The sequence below is a fragment of the Oncorhynchus mykiss genome, chromosome 3, assembly GCF_013265735.2.
Source record: "Oncorhynchus mykiss isolate Arlee chromosome 3, USDA_OmykA_1.1, whole genome shotgun sequence".
Lineage (NCBI taxonomy): Eukaryota > Metazoa > Chordata > Actinopteri > Salmoniformes > Salmonidae > Oncorhynchus > Oncorhynchus mykiss.
This window is the reverse complement of record NC_048567.1, coordinates 41297012-41324927: the sequence shown is the minus strand read 5'-3', so window position 1 is coordinate 41324927 and position 27916 is coordinate 41297012.

Genomic DNA, 27916 nt, shown 5'->3' with positions numbered 1-27916 from the left:
ACTTCAAAATCTGGGGCGTGAACTACGTTTCTATTCATGCGTTGATCGACATGGTAATGGCTCTATAGTATTGGAGAAAAGTTGAAAAAACTGACCCTCCGTTACATCGTGACGTGTCATGCCGTAACGTACAGCAACTATTTCTGTCTTATAATCTCTCTCCACCAGGTGTAGCACACACCTGGTGGAGAGAGATTATAAGACAGACATAGTTTCTGTACGTTACGGCATGAAACATCACGACTTCTCTCATCGTTTAAAAACAAGAAATGGACAGTGACGGGCGTAAGAGTATCAAAATACTTAAACTTACATGCAAAATACCTGCTGTTAACTTTTAAATGATTGGAATGAATTATCCAAAGAGAGTGTAAAGATTTTCCTAGTCATTTTTTTGCGTCATCACTGCAAGCAATCATGACTCTCAAAGCCGCTGTTTACTTCTGAATATCACTTTAGCACCGCCCAAAAAATCTGATTCAAATTCGACACAATCCTTCAAGTAAGTATGTAATGACACATTATATAAACTCTTTATAGTGTTTTATTTACATTTTAGAGGCGATAAGGTGATAAGTTGGACAGATCTAGTGAAAATAAGCAGTTTTCTCACACGAGATCTCTCCTTCTAACTACCACGCATTAGTTTTGCTTCCCCACCCGCCATTTTTAAAAAGACCCGATGGAGATCATTGCCTTCTGGAATCTTGCAGAAATGGGCAGTGTGGAGGTCTCGGCATGAATTTTGTTGGAAAGGGGAGAAATTGTGCTTTACACTGGTATTGACATTACAGTTGATCTGGAAGTATTACGTTTTTTGACCTAAAATAAGGTCAATTGTATGGACCAAGGCGATGTACAAAAGTGAGTGAGTTTACGTTAGCACTAGGACAAATGTAGCCTACGTTTTTCCGGTTTGGATGATTGTGTTATGCTGAAGATACTTCTGTGAATGTCTGAACATTGCATTCAAAAATTACCTTCTCACATTCTGTACAACTTTTGTAAGGACTGTGTTTGTGCAAAATGTTTCTGAAAAGTGTGGCCAGCTCAAATGCTGTTTGTTGCATCATACCAAAACAGGACTTTCTAAACTAAGGGTTCTAATCACATCGGTTTGATTGTACGCTACAGGGACCACTGTAGAATGATCACACCCCTGTGTTGATACTGATAATGAAAAACTGATTTCATTATGCCTAGTGGAATGTTCAAAGTTTGATACTTTTTTATAACCCAGCCCTGATCTGTACTTCACCACAACTAGGTGTATATCTACTGAGATCATGTGACAGATCATCTGACATTTAGAATGCACACAGATAGACTTTAAGGTTGTTTTTTAGCCTAAATGATCTATAATATTTCAACCGGACAATAACGTCAATATAAAAGGTAAACAAGAAATGCACATGCGCCTAAAAAAACTCTGCGTCATGTTTGGGTCCACTCGTTCAGACTAAACTTACTCCCTCATTTATAAGAATACAAGCCTGAAACAATTTCTAAAGACTGTTGACATCTAGTGGAAGGCATAGGAACTGCAAATTGAGTCATGTGTCAAAGGATACAGTAATGGCATTGAATAGAAACCTACAAAACCAAAAAGAAAACTACTTCCTGAATGGATTTTTCTCAAGTTTTCGCCTGCTAAATCAGTTCTGTTATACTCACAGACACGATTTTAACAGTTTTTGAAACTTTAGAGTGTTTTCTCTCAAAACCTACATGCATATCATATATTCTGGGCCCGAGTAGCAGGCTGTTAAATTTGGGCATGCTTTTCATCCAAAATTCCAAATGCTACCCCCTACCCTAGAGAGGTTAACTAATTATGTGACTTCTAAAGGTAATTGGTTGCACCAGATCTTATTTGGGGCTTCATAGCAAAGGGGTGAATACATATTCACACACCACTTTTCTCTTACAGCTACCCCCCTACTTGTGCAATTTCCGCCTGAAGACATACCCAAATCTAACAGCCTGTAGCTCAGGCACAGAACCAAGGATATGCATATTCTTGGTACCATTTGAAAGAAAACACACAAGTTTGTGTGAATGTGAAGTGAATGTAGGAGAATATAACACAATAGATATGGTTTAGATAAAACAATGAAAAAAACACAAGTTTCTTATTTTTATTTTTGTATCATCATCTTTAAAATGAACAAGATAAAACAAACATTCAGATAGGATGATAGGGACAAGTTCGGTGAAAGATATGAGGGCAACAGTACTTGTGCAAAATTTCAGAATGATAACTTCCAAAATGAGTGTGCTACATGACGTTTATCATGAAGTCACCCAGGTGTCCCACACAAGTAGGCCAAATGTACCCAAGTGGCCAAACTGGTGAAGGTATCCTTTTTGAAACAAATAACAATATAGAAAATACCAAAATGGTATTCTAACACACCCCCCCAAAAAAAAACTTTGAAAAAAAATGAAAAAAAAAATGGGAAAAAAATATTTATTGATAAAAACATATGAAAAAAATATATATATACATTTACAAAATAACATGGTTAACTATTTACACACTTTCAATATTTGGAAGACCCTCAGTCCTCTATCAAATAAAATATATTTATATAGCCCCAGCCTAAAACCCCAAACAGCAAGCAATGCAGGAACAGTTTAGGGTTCCATAGCCGCAGGCAGAACAGTTGAAACTGGAACAGCAGCAAGGCCGGGTGGACTGGGGACAGCAAGGAGTCATCATGGCAGGTAGTCCTAAAGCATGGTCCAAGGGCTCAGGTCCTCTGAGAGAAAGAAGGAGAGAAAGAGAGAGCAGAGTTAAATTCACACAAGACAACGGATAAGACAGGAAAAAAACTCCAGATATAACAAACTGACTCTAGCCCCCGACACATAAACTACTGCAGCATAAATACTGGAGGCTGAGACAGGAGGGGTCAGGAGACACTGTGGCCCCATCCAATGAGACCCCCGGACAGGGCCAAACAGGAAGGATATAACCCCACCCACTTTGCCAAAGCTCTACACAATATTGTGCTGCTGATGCCAGGTGCCATAGCAGTCTCTTTCTGCTGTAAAGCAGAGGGTCACCAAGCATGTGGTGACCCTCTGCAAGTGATCGGGCACTTCATCTTGCAAACAACACAGCGACGCCTCCATGCTGTGCCCTTTTGGCCCTTAGGCACATCCATACCTGCAGAAATAAAATTGGGCAGATGAGCACTTGTTGCAGGAGCAGAAGGGACAGAGGTAGAGTAGGTAGAACGTGGTGCTGTGGTGCTGCAGCCAGCAAGCTCCTTGATGCGCAGCTCTCTGAAGGCTTTCTGTGAGAGGAAGGGCTTTCCACAGCTCCTAGCCATTTCCTTGTGTATGATGAATGCATTCACCACAGCAATGTCGATGAAAGAAGAACGTCTTGTACCATTTCATTGTCTTATATAGAACATTGTAATAGCCTATTAGCGCATCTGATAGGTCGACACCTCCCATGCTCTTGTTGTTGTCCTTTACTGCACTTGGAATGGGGACATTTTTGGTGGTCCAAGCCCCGGCACCATCCTTCACACGTCTGACGACATGATCCCCACTGAAGGACTTGTGGATTGTTCTGCACATCACCACTTCTCTGGTATCCATCCACTTTACAAAAAGCAGGCCATCTTCATGGATCCATCGCATGGTCCCCTTCTTAAAGAAGAAGTTACAGGTCTGTGAGAGACAGAAATCTTGCTTGTTTGTAGGTGACCAAATACTTATTTTCCACCATAATTTGCAAATAAATTCACTAAAATTCCTACAATGTGATTTTCTGAAAATGTTTTCCTAATTTTGTCTGTCATAGTTGAAGTGTACCTATGATGAAAATTACAGGCCTCTCTCATCTTTTTAAGTGGGAGAACTTGCACAATTGGTGGCTGACTAAATACTTTTTTTGCCCCACTGTGTGTGTGTATGTATATATATATATATATATATATATATATATATATATATATATATAATAAACACACACAAACATAGGCTAAGGGTCATTCACATACAGTACATACAAACATTCCCCCACCCACAATGCATAGACAATGTGTACTTTTCACATTTCATAACATTTTTATATATTGCAAATAAAATATTTAAAAAAATCACAAAGAATATTTTATATTATTAATTTCAAACAACGGCATTAGCATTAGAAGTCCAAAACGATGTCCTCGCCGTTTAAAAAATATGCTTTCATTTTGGAGTCAACGCTATGGTCGCTAGCTGAATCTTCTTCCAAAAGAAGATCTGTTTCACTGTCACGATCAATTTCCTCTATAATTTTGTCTACATTCGTATATCTAGTCTTAGATTTAGCTTTCCCTGACTTATTCTCCAAGATGTTCAATATACACTGCTCAAAAAAATAAAGGAAACACTTAAACAACACAATGTAACTCTAAGTCAATCACACTTTTGTGAAATCAAACTGTCAACTTAGGAAGCAACACTGACTGACAATAAATGTCACATGCTGTTGTGCAAATGGATTAGACAACAGGTGGAAATTATAGGCAATTAGCAAGACACCCCCAATAAAGGAGTGGTTCTGCAGGTAGTGACCACAGACCATTTCTCAGTTCCTATGCTTCCTGGCTGATGTTTTGGTCACTTTTGAATGCTGGCGGTGCTTTCACTCTAGTGGTAGCATGAGACGGAGTCTACAACCCACACAAGTGGCTCAGGTAGTGCAGCTCATCCAGGATGGCACATCAATGCGAACTGTGGCAAGAAGGTTTGCTGTGTCTGTCAGCGTAGTGTCCAGAGCATGGAGGCGCTACCAGGAGACATGGAGGCGCTATCAGGAGATGTGGAGGAGGCCGTAGGAGGGCAACAAACCAGCAGCAGGACCGCTATCTCCACCTTTGTGCAAGGAGGAGCAGGAGGAGCACTGCCAGAGCCCTGCAAAATGACCTCCAGCAAGCCACAAATGTGCATGTGTCTGCTCAAACGGTCAGAAACAGACTCCATATGAGGGTGGTATGAGGGCCCGACGTCCACAGGTGGGGGTTGTGCTTACAGCCCAACACCGTGCAGAACGTTTGGCATTTGTCAGAGTACACCAAGATTGGCAAATTCGCCACTGGTACTCTGTGCTCTTCACACATGATAGCAGGTTCATACTGAGCACATGTGACAGACATGACAGAGTCTGGAGACGCCGTGGAGAACGTTCTGCTGCCTGCAACATCCTCCAGCATGACCGGTTTGGCGGTGGGTCAGTCATGGTGTGGGGTGGCATTTCTCCATGTGCTTTCCAGAGGTAGCCTGACTGCCATTAGGTACCGAGATGAGATCCTCAGACCCCTTGTGAGATCATATGCTGGTGCGGTTGGCCCTGGGTTCCTCCTAATGCAAGACAATGCTAGACCTCATGTGGCTGGAGTGTGTCAGCAGTTCCTGCAAGAGGAAGACATTGGTGCTATGGACTGGCCCGCCCGTTCCCCAGACCTGAATCCAATTGAGCACATCTGGGACATTATGTCTCGCTCCATCCACCAACGCCACATTGCACCATAGACTGTCCAGGAGTTGGCGTGGAGGCCGCACACACTACTGAGCCTAATTTTGACTTGATTTAACCTCTTTAAACTCTGGGGGCAGTATTTTCATTTTTGTATAAAAAACGTTCCCGTTTTAAACAGGATATTTTGTCACGACAAGATGCTCGACTATGCATATACTTGACAGCTTTGGATAGAAAACACTCTGACATTTCCAAAACTGCAAATGTATTGTCTGGGAGTGCAACAGAACTGATGTTACAGGCGAAACCCAGAGAAAAATCCAACCAGGAAGTGCCCCATATTTTGAAAGCGCTGCATGCCAATGACTCCTTATATGGCTGTGAATGGGCTACGAATGAGGTTACGTTGTGACATCTTTTTGTGACATCTTTTTACGCATTTATGTTGAAGAATAGCCATAAGGGACCACATTGAGCAAGTGGTCACATGATGGCTCCCGCAGAAAATCTTGCGTAAAGTACTGAGGTAGCCATTATTCCAATCGCTTCTAATGAGAAACCAATTGTCCCGAGGATATATTATCGAATAGATATGTGAAAAACACCTTGAGGGTTGATTCTAAACAACGTTTGCCATGTTTCTGTCGATATTATGGAGCTAATTTGGAAAAAAGTTGTAGTGACCGCATTTTCCGGTCGATTTCTAAGCCAAACGTGAAGAACAAACGGGAGCTATCGCCTACAAAAATATTATTTTGGGAAAAAAGGAACATTTGCTATCTAACTGGGAGTCTCCTGAGTGAAAACATCCGAAGTTCTTCAAAGGTAAATTATTTAATTTGATTGCTTTGACCCTCTTGATTGCTTTGACCCTATTTTCGTGAAAATGTTGCCTGCTGCTAGCAGGGTCATAATGCTATGCTAGGCTATGATAAACTTACACAAATGCTTGTCTAGCATTGGCTGTAAAGCATATTTTATCTGAGCATAGAGCCCATAAAAAACAACTATTTCAACCAGCACAGGCGTAACAACATCACAAACTGCAATAAAATAAATAGTTTACCTTTGACTATCTTCCTCTGTTTGCAACACCAATGCTCATTGTTACACAATGAATGGTCTTTTGTTTGATAAAATCAATTTTTATAGCCTAACAGAAAACATTTTGTGAACTGCTTGTGTCGTGAATTCCGTCTCATTCCATTTTCGACAACACATTCGATGTAAATACTCACACGAATTGTGACTTTTCCAGTCATGTTTGGTTTCATTGCAATCAACTGGTTTGTTTGTAACACAACCAAACGTGATGGGTCATTTCGCGGGACGTATTGACTGAAAGAAACCGATTTGAAGACAACAAGTAATGACTTCATTGTGCACCAATGATATGACCACTGTTTCGTTGTATTTTAACCCAATGAACACTGACCGTCTTAAAATCTAGCTGGGTAGATAGCCAATGAGCAGAGGAACACGGCAATATGCAACGGTTATGTGTTGGAAGACCAACCCATCTAGTAAACTCCGGCGTAAAGAGGGTCATTCGCCATTGAAGTTTCATACCGGAAGGTGCAACGCATGTTACGCATAGCGTTGTTTTGGTAAAGCGCATCGTCAGCTGTTTATATATCAATCAGTATGGCGACTAAGTCAGGGAAAGCTAAATCTAAGTCTAGATATACAGATGTACACACAATTTTAGAAGAAATTGATCGGGAAAGTGAGACAGAGATTGTTGGAGGACAATTAATTTAGCGATTCCCAAATGGAGGAATATATTTTGAATGGAGAGGACATCTTTTTGGACTGGTAAGTTTTTCTCATGCCAATGCCGTTGTTTGAAATTAATAATATAAAATATTACTTGTGAAATTAAATAACCTATTTGAGACTGTTGAGGGGAGGGCAGGCCCACAACAATGGCCAAAGTGAAATGGAGACAATAGATACCGCTGGTCTGTCGTATTATAATAAAGACAGTAGATCTAGCTGGTCTGTCATAATATAATAGAGACAGTAGATCTAGCTGAAATGTCATAATATAAAATAGAGAGTAGATCTAGCTGGTCTGTCATAATATAAATGAGACAGTGGATCTAGCAGGTCTATAATAATATATTCAACCTTATGTTCCCTTTACTCTATATTCAGTGGGGCAAAAAAGTATTTAGTCAGGAACCAATTGTGCAAGTTCTCCCACTTAAAAAAGATGAGAGAGGCCAGAAATCCAGAAAATCACATTGTAGGATTTTAAATTAATTTATTTGCAAATTATGGTGGAAAATAAGTATTTGGTCACCTACAAACAAGCAAGATTTCTGGCTCGCACAGACCTGTAACTTCTTCTTTAAGAGGCTCCTCTGTCCTCCACTCGTTACCTGTATTAATGACACCTGTTTGAACTTGTTATCAGTATAAAAGACACCTGTCCACAACCTCAAACAGTCACACTCCAAACTCCACTATGGCCAAGACCAAAGAGCTGTCAAAGGACACCAGAAACAAAATTGTAGACCTGCACCAGGCTGGGAAGACTGAATCTGCAATAGGTAAGCAGCTTGGTTTGAAGAAATCAACTGTGGGAGCAATTATTAGGAAATGGAAGACATACAAGACCACTGATAATCTCCCTCGATCTGGGGCTCCACGCAAGATCTCACCCCGTGGGGTCAAAATTATCACAAGAACGGTGAGCAAAAATCCCAGAACCACACGGGGGCACCTAGTGAATGACCTGCAGAGAGCTGGTACCAAAGTAACAAAGCCTACCATCAGTAACACACTACGCCGCCAGTGACTCAAATCCTGCAGTGCCAGACATGTCCCTCTGCTTAAGCCAGTACATATCCAGGCCCGTCTGAAGTTTGCTAGAGAGCATTTGGATGATCCAGAAGAAGATTGGAAGAATGTCATATGGTCAGATGAAACCAAAATATAACGTTTTGGTAAAAACTCAACTCGTCGTGTTTGGAGGACAAAGAATGCTGAGTTGCATCCAAAGAACACCATACCTACTGTGAAGCATGGGGGTGGAAACATCATGCTTTGGGGCTGTTTTTCTGCAAAGGGACCAGGACGACTGATCCGTGTAAAGGAAAGAATGAATGGGGCCATGTATCGTGAGATTTTGAGTGAGAACCTCCTTCCATCAGCAAGGGCATTGAAGATGAAACGTGGCTGGTTCTTTCAGCATGACAATGATCCCAAACACACCGCCCGGGCAACGAAGGAGTGGCTTCGTAAGATGCATTTCAAGGTCCTGGATTGGCCTAGCCAGTCTCCAGATCTCAACCCCATAGAAAATCTTTGGAGGAAGTTCAAAGTCTGTGTTGCCTAGCAACAGCCCCAAAACATCACTGCTCTAGAGGAGATCTGCATGGAGGAATCAGCCAAAATACCAGCAACAGTGTGTGAAAACCTTGTGAAGACTTACAGAAAACGTTTGACCTCTGTCATTGCCAACAAAGGGTATATAACAAAGTATTGAGATAAACTTTTGTTATTGACCAAATACTTATTTTCCACCATAATTTGCAAATAAATTCATTCAAAATCCTACAATGTGATTTGTCTCATTTTGTCTGTCATAGTTGAAGTGATGAATGATGATGAAAATTACTGGCCTCTCTCATCTTTTTAAGTGGGAGAACATACACAATTGGTGGATGACTAAATACTTTTTTGCCCCACTGTATATCTGTTTATTATACCTGTTGATACAGGGCTCATATGTGAAACTATTCTAACTGAACATTTTCTTTCAAGGTGACACTGACCCCGAATGGGAGCCCCCAGTGCCAAGGTGTCCATCCCCCACTGTTAGCTGGTTCATCCAGCTCCTTCCACAAGTGGTGTTCATCTGCCCAAATATATTTCTGCGGGCATGGATGTGCCTCAGGGCCAAAAGGGCACAGCATTGAGGCGTCGCTGTGTTCTTTGGAAAATTAAGTCCCACATCACCTGCACCACATGCTTGGTGCCCCTCTGCTTTACAGCAGAAAGAGACTGCTATGGCACCTGGCATCAGCAGCACAATATTGTGTAGAGGACTGAGGGTCTTCCAAATATTGAAAGTGTTATTTTGTGAATGTAGATATTTTTTTTCATGTTTTTTCTCCATTTTTTCGGGGGGGGGGGGGGGTGTTAGAATACCATTTTGGTATTTTGTATATAGTTATTCCATTCAAAATGTATAACTTCACCAATTTGGCCACTTGTGTACATTTGGGCTACTTGTGTGGGACACCTGGGTGACTTCATGATAAATGTCATGTAGCACACTCATTTTGGAAGTTATCATTCTGACTTTGCACAAGTACTGATGCCCTCTTATGTTTTTCACTGAAATTGTCCCCATCATCCTATCTGAATGTTTGTTTTGTCTTGTTCATTTTAAAGATGATACAACAATAAAAATGAAAAAAACACGTTTTTTTTCATTGTATTATCTAAACCAGATCTATTGTGTTATATATCTCCTACATTCAATTCACATTTACACAAACTTCAGAGTGTTTTCTTTCAAATGAAATCAAAAATATGCATATCCTTGGTTCTGAGCCTGAGCTACAGGCAGTTAGATATGGGCATGTCTTCAGGCGGAAATTGAAAAACGTAGGGGGGTAGCTGTAAGAGGTTTTAAGTGTTACAAACAAGTCTACCTTGTACAACAAATTGTTGTTGTACTTTTAATTATCCCATAAATGCAATCAATCAAACCCTGTATATAGAAAATTACATGTATGAATATAGCCTTGTTATTTCATTGTGCATTTTTTCTATATTTTTTTACTCTGCATTGTTGGGAAAGGGCATGTAAGTAAGCAATTCACGGTAGAGTCTACACCTGTTGTGTTCATCGCATGTTACAACATTTTATTTGATAGAAAGATGCAGACTTTCAAAATGCGAATGAAAAGAGACACACACACACAGACTCTCTCTCACTTATTTTCCCTTACTTTAAAAGCATCATTGCAGCACAGCATGAAAGAAGTTCCTTAACTTCCTTTCATATTCTGTCTGTTTATCGCATAATGTCAATGGGTGTAGTCTGGCCCAGGAGTGTGAAGGTGAACGGAAAGGCACTGGAGCAACGAACCGCCCTTGCTGTCTCTGCCTGGCCGGTTCCCCTCTCTCCACTGGGATTCTCTTCCTCTAACCCTATTACAGGGTCTGAGTTACTGGCTTACTGGTGCTCTTCCATGCCGTCCCTAGGAGGGGTGCGTCGTTTGAGTCGGTTGAGTCACTGACGTGATCTTCCTGTCCGGGTTGACGCCCCCCCCTGGGATGTGCCGTGGCCTTGTCTCAGGATGGTAAGTTGGTGGTTGAAGATATCCCTCTAGTGGTGTGGGGGCTGTGCTTTGGCAAAGTGGGTGGGGTTATATCCTGCCTGTTTGGCCCTGTCCGGAGGCATCGTCGGATGGGGCCACAGTGTCTCCTGACCCCTCCTGTCTCAACCTCCAGTATTTATGCTGCAGTAGTTTATGTGTCGAGGGGTAGGGTCAGTCTGTTATATATGGAGTATTTCTCCTGTCTTATCCAGTGTCCTGTGTGAATTTAAGTATCTCTCTAATTCTCTCTTTCTTTCTCTTTCTTGGAGGACCTCAGCCCTAGGACCATGCCTCAGGACTACCTGGCATGATGACTCCTTGTTGTGCCCAGTCCACCTGGCCATGCTGCTACTTCAGTTTCAACTGTTCTGCCTGCGGCTATGGAACCCTGACCTGTTCACTGTGATTACTATTATTGGACCATGCTGGCCATTTATGAACATTTGAACATCTTGGCCATGTTCTGTTATAATCTCCACCCGGCACAGCCAGAAGAGGACTGGCCATGTCACGCTCTGACCGTAGAGAGCTTTTTATGTCTCTATTTTGGTTTGGACAGGGGATGATTTTGGTGGGCATTCTATGTTCTTTATTTCTAGGTTTTGTATTTCTATGTTTTGGCCGGGTATGGTTCTCAATCAGGGACAGCTGTCTATTGTTGTCTCTGATTGAGAATCATACTTAGGCAGCCTTTTCCCACCTGTGTTTGTGGGTGAATATTTTCTGTTTTGTCTTTTCTGCACCTGACAGAATTGTTGGTTAGTTCAAGTGTTTTGACAATAAATCATGAACACTTACCACGCTCCGCTTTGGTCCACTTCTTCCACCGACGACAAGAGTCGTGACAGGCCACCCCTCATAGCCTGGTTCTTCTCTAGGGTTCTTCCTAGGTTCTGGCCTTTCTAGGGAGTTTTTCCTAGCCACTGTGCATTGCTTGCTGTTTGGGGTTTTAGGCTGGGTTTCTGTACAGCACTTTGTGACATCAGCTGATGGCTTTATAAATACATTTGATTGCATGGAGAGGGGCTGTGATAAGACAAACTGTGATGCTGCATTAAACCTCCCTGCTGAGGAGAAGACAACTCTGTTCTCCCACACAATATGGCCACCTGGAGCGCGAGGCACACACAAACATCAATTACAGAAAGGTTACCTTGCACTACCTCTGGCTGGTTCGCTTGCTGGCTGGCTGGCTCCAACAACAGGTGATAGAGAAAACATAAGAGGCAAGGACTTTTGTGGGCAATTATCTTTTTTTCTGTCCAAATGCTTTATATTAAAAAGTCACTTCTACTAGTGCTTACACCTGCTGTACTTTGTGGCCCTTTCATTCCTCTCCAGCCAATAAGGGCCCTTACAAATATCCCAGGTTTTGAATAATAATATTACTGTGTTTATTACTGTGAGTAGTGTGATGCAAACCGCAACTGTGAAGACATAGCCCAAGCAAGTAATCCCTGTAGATACTGCACATACTATTTTCCAAGTATGATTTGGTTTGTTAGGTTGAATGTTTATGCTACTGAATGTATATTAGAGCAGCTGAGGTTACGTTAATAAATAATCCCCCCAAAACTTTGTGATATCTGTTTTTTTAGCATTGGATGCGTCTCAATCCACCACATTTGCCTATGTCACATTTCCACATCTGTGGTGAAAGGTGACATAGCTAGAGCGGTGTTTGTCAGACCATGAGACATACCGAAAATCGTTCTTCTCACAAAATCATCTGTAGCATCCGAACTGTTTGGGCTACAAACTATTATGACCCTCTATGGAAAGGTGAGACACAAGATGGTGTTCTCCGTTTTGCTCTATGACCTCCACAAGCGTCTTGGGACTCGTCTGCACAGACGATCTGCCAACTTCTGTCTATAGTGTCTGAACAGTTTGGGCTACTCCCACTCCCTCCTCACAACATTCGTCTGAATGTCCCCCGGTACCAGTTGAAAAAATGTATGGAAGTACACTGCTCAAAAAAAAAAAAAAAAACACACAAAAATTAGCAATGGAAATCAAATTTATCAACCCATGGAGGTCTGGATTTGTAGTCACACTCAAAATTAAAGTAGAAAAAAACACTACAGGCTGATCCAACTTTGATGTAATGTCCTTAAAACAAGTCAAAATGAGGCTCATTAGTGTGTGTGACCTCCACGTGCCTGTATGACCTCCCTACAACGCCTAGGCATGCTCCTGATGAGGTGGCGGATGGTCTCCTGAGGGATCTCCTCCCAGACCTGGACTAAAGCATCCGCCAACTCCTGGACAGTCTGTGGTGCAACAACAATTTTTTCAGAATGGCACAAATTCCCCGATATCAGGGTACTCATGTCAACATGTTTGCTTTCAGAGCATATTTGATCCCAAATTATAAGGGGGAGAGATACCTCGGTGTCTCAGGCATCCATCGCTCATTGAATACATTAGTGTGATTGGTCATACGGTAGGTACGGTTACGGTTGGTGGATGGAGCGAGACATAATGTCCCAGATGTGCTCAATTGGATTCAGGTCTGGGGAATGGGTGGGCCAGTCCATATCATCAATGCCTTCCTATTGCAAGAACTGCTGACACACTCCAGCCACATGAGGTCTAGCATTCTCTTGCATTAGGAGGAACCCAGGGCCAACCGCACCAGCATATGGTCTCACAAGGTGTCTGAGGATCTCATCTCGGTACCTAATGGCAGTCAGGCTACCTCTGGAAAGCACATGGAGGGCTGTGCGGCCCCCCAAAGAAATGCCACCCCACACCATGACTGACCCACCGCCAAACCGATGTTGCAGGCAGCAGAATGTTCTCCACGGCGTCTCCAGACTCTGTCACGTCTGTCACATGTGCTCAGTGTGAACCTGCTTTCATCTGTGTAGAGCACAGGGCGCCAGTGGCGAATTTGCCAATCTTGGTGTTCTCTGGCAAATGCCAAACGTCCTGCACAGTGTTGGGCTGTAAGCACAACCCCCACCTGTGGACGTCGGGCCCTCATACCACCCTCATGGAGTCTGGTTCTGACCGTTTGAGCAGACACATGCACATTTGTGGCCTGCTAGAGGTAATTTTGCAGGGCTCTGGCAGTGCTCCTCCTGCTCCTCCTTGCACAAAGGCGGAGGTAGGGTTCCTGCTGCTGGGTTGTTGTCCTCCTACAGCCTCCTCCACATCTCCTGATGTACTGGCCTGTCTCCTGGTAGCGCCTCCATGCTCTGGGCACTACGCTGACAGACACAGCAAACCTTCTTGCCACAGCTCGCATTGATGTGTCATCCTGGATGAGCTGCACTACCTGGGCCACTTGTGTGGGTTGTAGACTCCGTCTCATGCTACCACTAGAGTGAAAGCACCGCCAGCATTCAAAAGTGACCAAAACATCAGCCAGTAAGCATAGGAACTGAGAAGTGGTCTGTAGTCACCGCCTGCAGAACCACTCCTTTATTGGGGGTGTCTTGCTAATTGTCTATAATTTCCACCTGTTGTCTATTCGATTTGCACAACAGCATGTGAAATGTATTGTCAATCAGTGTTGCTTCCTAAGTGGACAGTTTGATTTCACAGAAGTGTGATTGACTTGGAGTTACATTGTGTTGTTTAAGTGTTCCCTTTATTTTTTTGAGCAGTGTATATATGGACACTGTTAGTTTAAAAAAAAGGGGTTAAATAAATACAACTTAAAAAACCTGATCATTCTTATTAAAAAAATTAAAATTATCTCTCAGATATAGAACAGACATTTCAGAACACATTTAGTTTGGGGGGGGGGCTACCTTTTGTTCCATGTAGTGACTCTGTTACTCAATGTGTTTGTATGGGATAATATGGAGAGTGGTACTCAGTAATGTTTTCTATTTGATTAGCCCAAAACACAACACTTTGTATTCAGGAAAAAAAGTGAATTTGCAGTATTCCTTCAGTGCCCTGTTGCAAATGTTATTCTGTACAGACTTCCTTCTTTCCAGGTTAGTATTGTCGAGTAACTACAATGTTGTTGATCCATCCTCAGTTTTCACCTATCACAGCCATTAAACTCTAACTGTTTTAAAGTCACCATTGGCCTCATGGTGAAATCCCTGAGCGGTTTCCTTTCTCTCCAACAACTGAGTTAGGAAAGATACTTGTATCTTTGTAGTGACTGGGTGTATTGATTCACTATCCAGTGTAATTAATTACTTCCACATACTCAAAGGTATATTCAATATTTGCTTTTTTTAATCCATCTACCAATAGGAGCCCTTATTTGCGAGTGATTGGAAAACATCCCTGGTCATTGTGGTTGAATCTGTGTTTGAAATTCACTGCTTGACTGAGAAACCTTATAGATAGTTGTAAATGTGGGGAACAGATATGGACTAGTCATTCAAAAAACACTTATTGCACACAAGTGAGTACATGCAACTTATTGCATTTGTCTTGTAAAGCACATTTTTACTCCTGAACTTTAGGCTTGGCATAACAAAGGGGTTAAATACTTATTGACTCAAGAAATGTAATCTATTCATTTTTGATTCATTTGTACAAATTTTGAAAAACGTAATTTTACTTTCACATTATGGGCTATTGTGTGGAGGCCACTGACAGAATAATCTACATGTACATTTGATAAATTTTCAGTTCAGGCTTTAACACAACAAAATGTGGAAAAGTCAAGGGGTGTCAGTACTTTCTGAAGGCACTGAATGTTCAACTGTTCATTTACTGTTGGCAACCACGACCGTATGGTGACAGTCTTTCTCTCCCTCCCTCTCCTTCACTGTGATAGGAGCTGGGTCGGATCTGTAATTCAGGCTCCTTCATGACAATTATCTGTGACGAGAGTGGCCTGGAGCTGATCTACAGGTACTGGCAAACACCCCAGAAGGGACAAAATGAGATTACTAATATGACAGGACATCACAAGTGTTTAATAATATCACTTTTATGCCCCAAATGCATTCGCATGTACAGGAATTTGATTTGGTTAAATAGTGCAGCCACAATAAACAATTTACAGACGGACAGTAAACTGAATATACACGGTGTCGTGCCTCTGACTATGATAAAATTATATGACATGCCATTTTATCAAATCGATTACCTAACATTTCATTGAATACATGATTCAATTAAACCATTAATAACCTGGGGCATCACAGAAGCATTAATTTATATAGAGCGGTGATCTCCCGAATTCACTCTCTTAAAGATATTTTGCATAAATAGCAGTCAATTATTATTCATCACCTCGATAAGTCTCATTCCGATGGTCATAAAGTACTTGGTTATCTGTACAAACCCGAGCTAACAAGTTGAATAGGCAATACACAAATTGGGTTAAGCCTTTATTTACTAAATACTTAAATAATCACACAGAACTACATATATATATATACACACAGGATCGATCATACATCGATTACTAATCATGTCATGAAAAGCCCCTAGTGGGCTAACCTGATGACGGCTGGTTACATACAGGAAAGGGATTGGGTTTGAAAGTGCGGGAAGACTGAGGGACAAAGGGATTGGGTCTCTATCGGACCTAGAGAAGCTATGCCACCTTAAATACAACATCTTATACATTATAATAAGCGCACATTCGGAAAAGGAAATTGCAAGATATATATTTACTCTGAGCTGCTCTTCGATTGATGGGTCGAAGATGGAAGACTGGTTTGCCGAGCAGAGATCGCCATTGTTCTTTGAAAAATCTTTCTGGTCATAGTGTTTTAGAGCGGATACGTTGAAATACGCTGTCATTCTTAGGAGTTTGTCTGTCCTTTCCTGATAACTCGACGTCGAGGATGTATAATACAAGTTCAAGTAACAGTTAAAAATTCATACCAAGTTGTGACTCCCGGGTGGCGCAAAAAAACAACCAAGTTCAATGTTAGCTAGCTAACAAAAGGCTATAACTAGGCAAGCAAATGGCTCTGACATAGGAATATTAAGATCAAACACATAACGTTATATAGCTAGCTAATAGTACACTTTAACTTGAAATTAAACAATTTTCTCTCAAAATGAGATGTGTAATATCTGAAAATATAGCGAGCTAAACTACCTTACCCAAAAACATCATTGATGTAAGCGTCTCCTGTCACAAATGCCATGGTTGCCCTTAGTTTGAAGATGTCATCCGGAGACAGGTGTTTTCTCCATCTCAAAATCAAATCAAATATTATTTGTCACATACACATGGTTAGCAGAAGTTAATGCGAGTGTAGCAAAATGCTTGTGCTTCTAGTTCCGACAATGCAGTAATAACCAACGAGCAATCTAACCTAACAATTTCACAACAATAACCTCATACACACACAAGTGTAAAGGGATGAAGAATATGTACATAAAAATATATGAATGAGTTATGGTACAGAACGGCATAGGCAAGATGCAGTAGATGGTATAGAGTACAGTATATACATATAGGAGTAATGAAGGGGAAGGAGACATAAAAGTGGCATTGTTTAAAGTGGCTAGTGATACAAGTATTACATAAAGATGGCAAGATGCAGTAGATGGTATTGTACAGTATATACATTTGAGACGAGTAATGTAGGGTATGTAAACATTATATTAAGTGGCATTGTTTAAAGTGGCTAGTGATACATTTTTAAAGTGGCTGGAGTTGAATCAGTGGCTGGAGTATCAGTTGAATCAGTATGTTGGCAGCAGCCACTCAATGTGGCTGTTTAACAGTCTGATGGCCTTGAGATTGAAAAACAGCTTCTATCTCTCTGTCCCTGCTTTGATGCACCTGTACTGACCTCGCCTTCTGGATGATAGCGGGGTGAACAGGCAGTGGCTCGGGTGGTTGTTGTCCTTGATGATCTTAATGGCCTTCCTGTGACATCGGGTGGTGTAGGTGTCCTGGAGGGCAAGTAGTTTTACCCCGGTGATGCGTTGTGCAGACCTCACTACCCTCTGGAGAGCCTTACAGTTGTGGGCGGAGCATTTGCCGTACCATGCGGTGATAAAGCCCGACAGGATGCTCTCGATTGTGCATCTGTAAGAGTTTGAGTGCTTTTGGTGACAAGCTGAATTTTTTCAGCCTCCGGAGATTGAAGAAGTGCTGCTGCGCCTTCTTCACCACGCTGTCTGTGTGGGTGGAACAATTCAGTTTGTCCGTGATGTGTACGCCGAGGAACTTAAAACTTACTACCCTCTCCTCTACTGTCCCGTCGATGTGGATAGGGGGGTGCTCCCTCTCCTGTTTCCTGAAGTCCCCGATCATCTCCTGTGTTTTGTTGACGTTGAGTGTGAGGTTATTTTTTACCTGACACCACACTCCAAGGACCCTGACCTCCTCCCTGTAGGCCTTCTCGTCGTTCTTGGTAATCAAGCCTACCACTGTCGTGTCGTGTCTGCAAACTTGATAATTGAGTTGGAGGTGTGCCTTGTCACGCATTCTTGGGTGAACAGGGAGTATAGAAGAGGGCTCAGAATGCACCCTTGTGGGGCCCCAGTGTTGAGGATCAGCAGGGTGGAGATGTTGTCACCACCTCGGGGCAGCCCGTCAGGAAGTCCAGTACCCCGTTGCACAGGGCGGGGTCGAGACCCAGGGTCTTGAGCTTAATGACGAGTTTGGAGGGTACGTACTATGGTGTTAAATGCTGAGCTGTTGTCAATTAACAGCATTCTCATGTAGGTATTCCTCTTGTCCAGATAGGTTAGGGCAGTGTGCAGTGTGGTTGCGATTGCGTTGTCTGTGGACCTGTTGGGGCGGTAAACAAATTGGAGTGGGTCTAGGGTGTCAGGTAGGGTGGAGGTGATATGGTCCTTGACTAGTCTCTCAAAGCACTTCCTGATGACGGAAGTGAGTGCTACGGGGCGGTAGTCGTTTAGCTCAGTTACCTTAGCTTTCTTGGGAACAGGAACAATGGTGACCCTCTTGAAGCATGTGCAAACAGCAGACTGGGATAAGGATTGATTGAATATGTCCGTAAACACACCAGCCAGCTGGTCTGCGCATGCTCTGAGGACGCGGCTGGGGATGCCGTCTGGGCCTGCCGCCTTGCGAGGGTTAACACCTTTAAATGTTTTCCTCACGTCGGCTGCAGTGAAGGAGAGACCGCAGGTTTTGGTAGCGGGCCGTGTCAGTGGCACTGTATTGTCCTCAAAGCGAGCAAAGAAGTTGTTTAGTCTGTCTGGGAGCAAGACATTCTGGTCCGCGACGGGGCTGGTTTTCTTTTTGTAATCCGTGATTGACTGTTGACCATGCCAGATACCTATTGTGTTTGAGCCGTTGAATTGCGACTCTACTTTGTCTCTATACTGACGCTTAGCTTGTTTGATTGCCTTGCGGAGGGAATAGCTACACTGTTTGTATTCGGTCATGTTTCCAGTCACCTTGCCCTGGTTAGCCTCTCTGATCTCCCAATCCCGGATCCGGTATCGTGACTACAGCCTCAAGCTCATTACCATAACGCAACGTTAACTATTCATGAAAATCGCAAATGAAATGAAATAAATATGCCATCTCTCAAGCTTAGCCTTTTGTAAACAACACTGTCATCTCAGATTTTCAAAATATGCTTCTCAACCATAGGAAAACAATCATTTGTGTAAAAGTAGCTAGCTAGTGTAGCATTTAGCGTTAGCATTAGCGTTAGCATCCAGCACGCAACATTTCAACAAAAACATAAAATCCTTAAAATAAAATCATTTACCTTTGAAGAACTTCTGATGTTTTTAATGAGGAGACTCTCAGTTAGATAGCAAATGCTCAGTTTTTTCCAAAAAGATTCTTTGTGTATTAGAAATAGCTCCGTTTTGTAAATCACATTTGGCTACAAAAAAACCCCGAAAATTCAGTCCTCAAAACGCGAATTTTTTTCCAAATTAACTCCATAATATCGACTGAAAACATGGCAAACGTGGTTTAGAATCAATCCTCAAGGTGGTTTTCACATATCTCTTCGATGATATATCGTTCGTGGAAGCATGGTTTCTCCTCTCAATCAAATGGAAAAAAACTTGCAGCTGGCTTTGCGCACCAATTTCGACGCAGGACACCAGGCGGACACTTGGAAAATGTCTCTTATGGTCAATCTTCCAATGATATGCCTACAAATGCGTCACAATGCTGCCGACATCTTGGGGAAACGGCAGAAGGTCTAAGCTTATTCCTGTCGCATTCACAGCCATATAAGGAGACATTAGAAAACAGAGCTTCAGAAATTCTGCTCATTTCCTGTTTGACGTTTCATCTTGGTTTCGCCTGTAGAATGAGTTCTGGGGCACTTACAGACAATATCTTTGCAGATTCTGAAACTTCAGAGTGTTTTCTTTCAAAAACTGTCAAGAATATGCATAGTTGAGCATCTTTTCGTGACAAAATATCGCGCTTAAAACGGGAACGTTTTTTATCCAAAAATGAAATAGCGCCCCTAGAGATCCAACACGTTAAAGCAGTGGATATGCGGAACATATCCCAATCCACGTGATCGAAGCACTCTTGAAGCGTGGAATCCGATTGGTCGGACCAGCGTTGAACAGACCTGAGCGCTGGAGCTTCCTGTTTTAGTCTCTGTCTTTAGGCAGGAGCAACAAAATGGAGTCGTGGTCAGCTTTCCCGAAAGGAGGGCAGGGGAGGGCCTTATTGTAACGGCTCTCCTCTTCGTCTGATGATGAGGAATAGGAATCATCGGACCAACACGCAGCGTAAGTGTTCATAGTAAATTTAATGAAATTAACTGAACACTAAATGACAAAAAACAACAAAGAGAGTGAACGACACGAAACAGTCCTAAGTTGAAAAAACAGGAAACAACTACCCACAAACACAGGTGGGAACAGGCTACCTAAGTATGGTTCTCAATCAGAGACAACGATTGACAGCTGCCTCTGATTGGGAACCATACCAGGCCAAACACATAGAAATACACAGAACAAAACAGAATGAAAAACATAGAATTCCCACCCCAACCCACGCCCTGACCAAACCAAAATAGAGACATAAAAAAGGAGCTAAGGTCAGGATGTAACACTTATATGCGTCGCAGAAGTTAGAATAACAATGATCCAGGGTTTTACCAGCCCTGGTTGCACAATCGATATGCTGATAGAATTTAGGGAGTCTTGTTTTCAGATTAGCCTTGTAAAATTCCCAGCTACAATGAATGCATTCCCAGGATATGTCAAATCAAGTTTGTTCAGGGCCATCGATGTGTCTACTTGGGGGGAATATATGCGGCTGTGATTATAATCGAAGAGCATTCTCTTGGTAGATAATGCGGTCGACATTTGATTGTGAGGAATTCTAAGTTAGGTGAACAGAAGAACTTGAGTTCCTGTATGTTGTTATGATCACTCCTTAGCTATCATACTCGATTTTCACTGATTTCACAACTCAGTCTTATGCAGTTTTACTACGTGATAAATTTTTTTTTAAAGCCACGTTAGGCAGGATTACCTAGACATACTGACCAGCTCAAATAGACAGAAGCGTACTATACGGTTCAGTCCAATCCAAACTCACCTCTTGACATTTCCAGCCCACTCATTATCTCAGCCAATCATGGCTAGCGGGAAGGTTGCTGTATTTTTCCTTGACAAAACCAACCAGACTAGTAATTTAGCTATTTTATTTGCATAGAAGTTTGTTAAAACCAGTTGCACTTAGCCATCCGGGATCGTGAATACAGACTCAAGCTCATTACCATAACGCAACGTTAACTATTCATGAAAATCACAATTGGCCCAGTGTTGTCTTGGTTTGGCCGGGGTAGGCCGTCACGGTAAATAATTTCTTCTTGCTGGCATGTCATGCCTAATCTTGCCAATTCAAAAAATCATTAAAGTAGTTACAAATATCTGTGGATTTTGTAATGAATGCAACACTACACATCCAAGTATAACTGATAAAGTTATGAAAGACAAGCATTGTGATTTTGATTTCCGAGTGTGGAAAATATACTTTTTTTGCTGTCTATAAACAATGACATCCCTCCTGGGTCTGACAACTACTGAGGATAATAGTGGCAATATTGCCACTCCTATTTGATATATTTTATTTCTAAGCCTACAAGAAAGTGTGTACCCTCAAACCTGCAGGGAAGCAAAAGTCATTCTGCTACCCAAGAACAGTAAAGTCCCTTTTACTGGCTCAAATAGCCTACCAATCAACCTGTTACCAACCCTTAGTGTTTGACCAGCAGCAATGCTATTTTACAGTAAACAGATTGACAACAGACTTTCAGCACACTTATAGGGAAGGACATTCAACATGCACGGTACTAACACAAATGACTGATGATTGGCTGAGAGAAATTGATGATACAAAGATTGTGGGAGCTATTTTTGTTAGACTTCAGTGCAGCTTTTGACATTATCGATCAAAGTCTGCTGCTGGAAAAACATATGTGTTATGGCTTACACCCCCTGCTATAAGTGAATAAAGAGTTACCTGTCTAACAGAACACGGAGCGCTCTAGGGGCGCTATTTCATTTTTGGATAAAAAACGTTCCCGTTTTAAGCGCGATATTTTGTCACGAAAAGATGCTCGACTATGCATATTCTTGACAGTTTTGGAAAGAAAACACTCTGAAGTTTCAGAATCTGCAAAGATTTTGTCTGTAAGTGCCCCAGAACTCATTCTACAGGCGAAACCAAGATGATGCATCACCCAGGAATTAGCAGAATTTCTGAAGCTCTGTTTTCCATTCTCTCCTTATATGGCTGTGATTGCGCAACGAATGAGCCTACACTTTCTGTCGTTCGCCCAAGGTTTTAGCAGCATTGTGACGTATTTGTAGGCATATCATTGGAAGATTGACCATAAGAGACTACATTTTCCAAGTGTCCGCCTGGTGTCCTGCGTCGAATTCGGTGCGCAATTGCCAGCTGCTTCTACTTTACCATTTGATTCAGGGGAGAAAGCATGTGTCCAAGAACGATGTATCAATGAAGAGATATGTGAAAAACACCTTGATGATTGATTCTAAACAACGTTTGCCATGTTTTCAGTCGATATTATGGAGTTAATTTGGAAAAAAGTTCGCGTTTTGAGGACTGAATTTTCGGATTTTTTTTGGTAGCCAAATGTGATGTATAAAACGGAGCTATTTCTAATACACAAGGAATCTTTTTGGAAAAACTGAGCATCTGCTATCTAACTGAGAGTATCCTCATTGAAAACATCAGAAGTTCTTCAAAGGTAAATGATTTTATTTGAAGGCTTTTATGTTTTTGTTAATGTTGCGTGCTGGATGCTAACGCTAATGCTAACGCTAAATGCTAACGCGAAATGCTAACGCTAGCTAGCTACTTTTACACAAATGATTGTTTTCCTATGGTTGAGAAGCATATTTTGAAAATCTGAGATGACAGTGTTGTTTACAAAAGGCTAAGCTTGAGAGATGGCATATTTATTTCATTTCATTTGCGATTTTCATAAATAGTTAACGTTGTGTTATGCTAATGAGCTTGCTGATAGATTTACACAATCCTGGATACAGGGTTTTTTTCATAGCTAAACGTGACGCAGAAAACGGAGCGATTTGTCCTAAACAAATAATCTTTCAGGAAAAACTGAACATTTGCTATCTGAGAGTCTCCTCATTGAAAACATCTGAAGTTCTTCAAAGGTAAATGATTTTATTTGAATGCTTTTCTGTTTTTTTGTGTAAATGTTGCCAGCTGAATGCTAATGCTAAATGCTACGTTAGCCATCAATACTGTTACACAAATGCTTGTTTTGCAATGGTTGAGAAGCATATTTTGAAAATCTGAGATGACAGTGTTGTTAACAAAAGGCTAAGCTTGAGAGCTAGCATATTTATTTCATTTCATTTGCGATTTTCATGAATAGTTAACGTTGCGTTATGGTAATGAGCTTGAGTCTGTATTCACGATCCCGGATCCGGGATGGGGAGATCAGAAAGGTTAATGGAAGCATCTCCATCAAAATCCAGGTAGAATGAGGAATTCCCCAGGGCAGCTGTCTAGACCCCTTCATTTTTTAATTTGGATGACTCAACACTATGCACGTCAGCTACAACAGTGAGTGAAGTCACTGGAACACTTAACAGAGTGCTGCAGTCAGTATTGCATTCAGTTTCAGAATGGGTGGCAAGTAATAATTACATTTTAAATATTTAAAAATCTAAAAGCATTGTATTTCGGACAAATGATTCACTGAACCCTAAACATGAACTAAATCTTGTAATGAATAATGTGGAAATTTAGCAAGATGAGGAAACTAAACTGCTCGGAGTAACTGTGGATTGTAAACTGTCATGGTCAAAACATTTTGATAAAAAGTAGATAAGATGGGGAGAAGTCTGTCCATAATAAAGCACTGCTTTGCCTTCTTAACAATGCTATCAACAAGACGGGTCCTACAGGCCCTAGTTGTGTCACACCTGGACTACTGTCTAGTTGTGTGGTCAGGTGCCACGAAGAGGGAAAATTACAATTGGCTCAGAACAGGGCAGCATGGCTGGCCCTTAAATGTACATGGAGAGTTAACATTAATAATATGTATTCTGCCGTGGAATTGTGTTCCCATGCAAAATTAGATATAAAGCTAACAACTGTCTTCAATAAAACTCCCAAGGCGTGACTATATATTGAAAACGTTTGTTGTGAAACTGCAAAATACAGAAAAAATATACTTTAGTATTCAATCAATGTTATAAATTGATTTGCATTTTAATAAGGGAAATAAGTATTTGACCCCCTCTCAATCAGAAAGATTTCTGGCTCCCAGGTGTCTTTTATACAGGCAACGAGCTGAGATTAGGAGCACACTATTACAGGGAGTGCTCCTAATCTCAGTTTGTTACCTGTATAAAAGACACCTGTCCACAGACAAGCAATCAATCAATCAGATTCCAAACTCTCCACCTTGGCCAAGACCAAAGAGCTCTCCAAGGATGTCAGGGACAAGATTTTAGACATACACAAGGCTGGAATAGGCTACAAGACCATCGCCAAGCAGCTTGGCGAGAAGGTGACAACAGTTGGTGCAATTATTTGCAAATGGAAGAGAAACAAAAGAACTGTCAATCTCCCTCGGCCTGGGGCTCCATGAAAGATATCACCTCGTGGAGTTGCAATGATCATGAGAACGGTGAGGCATCATCCCAGAACTATATGGGAGGATCTTGTCAATGATCTCAAGGCAGCTAGGACTATAGTCACCAAGAAAACAATTTGTAACACACTACGCCGTGAAGGACTGAAATCCTGCAGCGCCCGCAAGGTCCCCCTGCTCAAGAAAGCACACATACATGGCTGTCTGAAGTTTGTCAATGAACATCTGAATGATTCGGGACAACAGGGTGAAAGTGTTGTGGTCAGATGAGACCAAAATTGAGCTTTTTGGCAACAATTCAACTCGCCGTGTGTGAAGGAGGAGGAATGTTGCCTATGACCTTTAGAACACCATCCCCACCGTCAAACATGGAGGTGGAAACATTATGCTTTGGGATTGTTTTTCTACTAAGGGGACAGGACAACTTCACCGCATTAAAGGGACGATGGACGGGGCCATGTACCATCAAATCTTGGGTGAGATCCTCCTTCCCTCAGCCAAGGCATTGAAAATGGGTCGTGGATGGGTATTCCAGCATGACAATGATCCAAAACACACTGCCAAGGCAACAAAGGAGTGTCTCAAGAAGAAGCACATTAAGGTCCTGGAGTGGCCTAGGCAGTCTCCAGACCTTAATCCCATAGGAAATCTGTGGAGGGAGCTGAAGGTTCGAGTTGTGTCACGACTCCTATCGAAGGTGGCTCCCCTTCCTGTTCGGGTGGCGCTCGGCGGTCGTCATCACCGGCCTACTAGCTGCCACTGATCCCTTTTCCCCTTTCTGTTTATTGGTTTCACCTGTTTTGTGTGTAGGCTGATTAGTCGGGCTATGTTAGCCAGTAGGCCAGCCTGCTCTTTGTGTGGGATTGTCAAGTTGCTACTGTGCACGTTTGAGGTTGAAGTGTTTTCGTTCGTGGGCTTTTCTCCGGACTGTTTGAGTCCCCGTGTTTGGGGCATTTGTTTTGTGTGAGCCCTGTGTTTCACGGGGTGGCTTATGTTTGCCGTGTCTGTGATTAAAAGCACTACCCTGTACTCTCTGCTTCCTGCGCCTGACTTTGCTCCCACTACACCCAGAGCGTTACAGAATCCTGCACCATACTAATGGAGTCAGCAGGATCAGCTGCCACCCCCCTTCCATCGATGGAGGAACACGTCCTCCATCATACCACCGTCCTCCATCAGATGGGATCGGCTAAGGATCAGATGATGGAGAGAATGGACCGATGGGAGAGGAGTGGTCTCCTCTCTTCACCTCCAATTCCTCCTACGAGTCCACCTCCTCCTCCCACTGCGTCCGGCTCCGGCGCACTTCGTCTTGCGCTCCGGAGGGAGTACGATGGAGTGGCGGCTGGGTGCCAGGAGTTTTTGCTCCAACTCGAGCTGTACCTGGCTGGAGGAGAGTGTGAGTGTCCTCGTCTCCTGCCTGACGGGTCGTGCTCTGGAGTGGGCCAACGCGGTCTGGAATGGCCAAGACTTGTCAAAGGAGCACTATCCAGAGTTCATCCAGAGACTATTCCATTTTAGGCAGGAGACGAGGAGCGTGCAGGACTTCGCGTTGGAGTTCCGGACCTTGGCCGCTGGGACTGGGTGAAATGACAGGGCCCTGAAGTTCAGTGAGGATCTCTGAATGATCCAATGTTGACCTAAATGACTAAACCACAGCGATTGAGTCAATGCAAGGGGCGCGCTTCTTCACTAAACTAGATCTCGGGACGTGGTGCGTGTCCGGGAGGGAGACGAGTGGAAGACAGCATTCAGTACCACATCTTGCCGTACAGGTTGATGAGTGCTCCGTCAGTCTTCCAAGCCTTTGTGGATGAGATTTTCAGGGATCTGCACGGGCAGGGTGTAGTGGTGTATATCGATGACATTCTGACATACTTCGCTACACACGGAGAGCATGTGTCTTTGGAAGGCAGGGTGCTTGGTCGACTGATGGAGCATGACCTGTATGTCAAGGCTGATAAATACCTGTTCTTCCAGCAGTCCGTCTCCTTCCTAGGATACCGCATTTCCAACACAGGGGTGGAGATGGAGAGTGACCGCATTTCAACCGTGCGTAATTGGAGGTGCAGCACTTCCTAGGGTTGTCCAATTACTACAGGAGGTTGATCCGGGGTTTTGGTCAGGCAGTAGCTCCCATTACCTCACTGCAGAAGGGGTTACCGGTGCGTTTGCAGTGCGTTTGCAATGGTCGGCTGAGGCAGAAAGGGCTTTTGGTCACCTAAGGGCTCTGTTTACCTCAAACCCTGTGCATCCGGATCCCTCTTTGGCATTCACGGTGGAGGTGGATGCGTAAGAGGCTGGGATAGGAGCTGTGCTCTCTCAGCGCTCGGATACGCCACCAAAGCTCTGCCCCTGTGCCAACTTCTTGAAGAAGCTCAGCCCGGCGGAGCGAAATTATGATGTGGGGGACCGGAGCTGTTGGCTGTGGTCAAGGCGTTGAAGGCGGGGAGACATTGGCTTATCTGGACTGACCACGGCAACCTGGAGTACATCCAGGCAGCGAGGAGACTGAATCCTCGTTTGGCAAGGTGGGCCATGTTTTTTACCCGTTTTGTTGTCATCCTTTCATTCAGACCAGGTTCCCAGAATGTTAATTCAGATACACTGCCCGGCTGTATGACACAGAGGAGCAGCCCATGCATCACACCCCCATACTCCCGGCCTCCTGCCTGGTGGCGCCGGTAGTGGGGGAGCTGGACGCGGACAATGAGCGGGCGTAACGTACAGAGCCGGCTCCCCTCCAGTGTCCCGCTGGGCGTCTGTATGTTCCGTCTGCTGTCCGTGACCGGTTGATTTATTGGACCCACACGTCACCCTCCTCTGGTCATCCAGGCATCGGTTGAATGGCGCGCTGTCTGAGTGGGAAGTACTGGTGGCCCACCTTGGCAAAGGACGTGAGGGTTTATGTTTCCTCTTGCTCGGTGTGTGCCCAGTGTAAGGCTCCTAGGCACCTGCCCAGTTCTAAGCTACACCCCTTTTCCGTACCACAACGGCATTGGTCGCATCTGTCGGAAGATTTCCTCACCGATCTTCCTCCCTCACAGGCTACAACCACGATCCTGGTCTTTGTGGACCATGTTTCC